At 50.7% G+C, this 2,378-nt stretch overlaps 1 long non-coding RNA gene across 1 annotated transcript; it reads left to right on the top strand.

Moving 5' to 3' along the window:
- The first annotated feature begins 299 nt into the window (after positions 1-299).
- On the top strand, positions 300-1,913 carry LOC147347871 (uncharacterized). Its single transcript, XR_015152883.1, has 2 exons — positions 300-385; positions 833-1,913. It is a non-coding gene; the product is annotated as an uncharacterized LOC147347871 (long non-coding RNA).
- The last annotated feature ends 465 nt before the right edge of the window (positions 1,914-2,378 follow it).

Here is a 2,378-nt window from a genome sequence, read left to right on the forward strand (position 1 = left end):
GGTGCATCGTCCTTGCCCCGCCCCCACCTTTGTAACAGGTGCATCTTCCGTGCCCCGCCCCCACCTTTGTAACAGGTGCGTGGTCCATGCCCTGCCCCCACCTTTGTAACAGGTGCATCGTCCTTGCCCCGCCCCCACCTTTGTAACAGTGCGTGGTCCGTGCCCCGCCCCCACCTTTGTAACAGTGCGTGGTCCGTGCCCCGCCCCCACCTTTGTAACAGGTGCATCGTCCTTGCCCCGCCCCCACCTTTGTAACAGTGCGTGGTCCGTGCCCCGCCCCCGCCTCCGTAACACACAGCAAAGCATGAGTGGATGCTCCCCCCGCAGGAGAGGCAGCGGCCCTGGTGCTCCTCCACGGAGGTGTGACAAGCCATGCCAGGCCTGGGTGAGTCCTCCCTGGCAGCGAGGGGCTTGGATGCGCTGAGATGCCCCTAGGGCAGTGGCCCCGACTGGCTGCAGCAACCAGGAGCCCTCCTGTAGGCCAGCTATCAATCAGCTGTGAGCCGGAGACCTGCCTTTGCTGCCTGGGGCCCAGGGACTCAGCGCTGCAGCCCTGCAGGGTCCCAGTTTAACTGGACCGGCTCCAGTGGGAACAGGCAGAGTGGCCACGAGGGACCCTGCTTGGGGTGTCGGGAGCCCTGGGTCTAGGTGTTACTAGGGAACCAGGGGCCCGTTTCCTGAGCTTTAGTCTCCTCACCAGTAACTTAAGGAGACTGAGCAAGACTTTGATTTTATGATCCCATTAGCTGTCTCTCTGTGTGTCTCTCTTTTATTTGGCTATTACCCACCTACCACCTTTTTATCTATTTATCTATTATCTATTTATCTACAGCCGTCCATCTGTTCATCCTTATTCCAGAGACTGAGATGAAGGACTAAGTAAACCATCATATTTTTGCTATGGTCTGAATGCTTATGTCCGCCAAGCTTGCTATGTTGAAAACCTAATTCCAAGTGTGAAGGTGGAAGGAGCCGAGGCCTTTGGAGGTGACCGTGTCCGAGGACAGACCCTCAGGGGAGGGATTCATGCTCTTACAGGAGGCCCCATGGACTCCCTCACCCTCCGCCACATGAGAATCCAGCGAGAAGCCGCCAGTCTGAATTTCTGGTGGGGCCTCGCCTGACCCTGCCTTCCAGCCTCCAGAACTATGAGCGATAAATGTCCGATGTTTATAAGTAGCTCAGTCTATGGCATTTTGTTATAACAGCTCAAAAGGAATAAGACACAAAATTCAAAATCTTAAAATCTGCATACCATTCTATGTAACAGCAAGCTTAAACCAAGAAAGCAAACCTTCTCTTGGACTTTCCCTCAGATGCTCATATTTCTGGGACGAAGAAGAATCAAGCATTTTCACTTTGAACGGGACCATTGTTTCTTTGGAGGGTCTGACACACAGAGGGAACTCAAAAAGGAGCCCTTGAATTCGGATCACAGCTGGAAAAGGCATCAAAGTAAATAAATCCTAGTCAAAACAGCTCTTCTCTTACATCAATTTACTGAATCAGAAGGAAACTTCCTCTTGCTGGAAACTCAGCTCCTGAGAGATGGAGGGAAAGAGGGAGGCAGGTGAAGGAAATGTCACAACCAGATGACGTGGCGACCTTGTGGTGAGAGACCCCACCCAAAAGGAGATGCCGGCAGGAAAATGGAAATACAATTTACAGCAGAAATGTGTGTGGTGAAAAGCCATGCTGAGTAACTCTGTAAGGGATCTGGCCGGGGAAAGAAGACCCACATCCTGCAGAGAGGACCCGGGGCCACAGGCCGAGGTTCTGGGTGAGGAGCAATCCCTGGGGGGAGGGGAATTTTCCAGTTGGTTATCAGGAGACAGATCAGATTTCTGCTGGAGCAACAGCAGGGAAGGTGGAAGCTTGCGTCAGAAATATCAATAAACTCCAAGTAGCTTCTCTCTTCTCTTTGGTCGAGATTTGGTTCCACTGCATGTGAACAAAGTTCTCTTTTCCAGTGAATTGGCTCTTTGCATCAGGTGGCCAAAGGACTGGAGCTTCAGCTTCAGCATCAGTCCTTCCAATGAGTATTCAGGGTTGATTTCCTTTAAGACTGACTGGTTTGATCTCCTTGATGTCTAGGGGATTCTCAAGAGTCTTCTCCAGCACCACGGTTTGAAAGCATAAAATCTTTGGTGCTCAGCCTTCTTTATGGTCCAACTCACACCTATATATGACTATTGGAAAAACCATAGCTTTGACTATATATCCAGCAAATGTTCAAATTTCTCATTGTATCAAAAGTGTCGTAATCTTTGGTAGCATGTTTGTTTGAGTCGGGATCCCAGTAAGCCCCACACATTGGAATTGATTGATGTATTTAAAGTCTCTTTTAACCTAAAGGTTCCCCCTCCTCTTTGGTCTTC

Source organism: Bos grunniens, chromosome 23, assembly GCF_055505025.1.
Source record: "Bos grunniens cultivar Pamir isolate PY7600 chromosome 23, Bosgru_T2T1.0, whole genome shotgun sequence".
NCBI classification, from domain to species: Eukaryota; Metazoa; Chordata; class Mammalia; order Artiodactyla; family Bovidae; genus Bos; species Bos grunniens.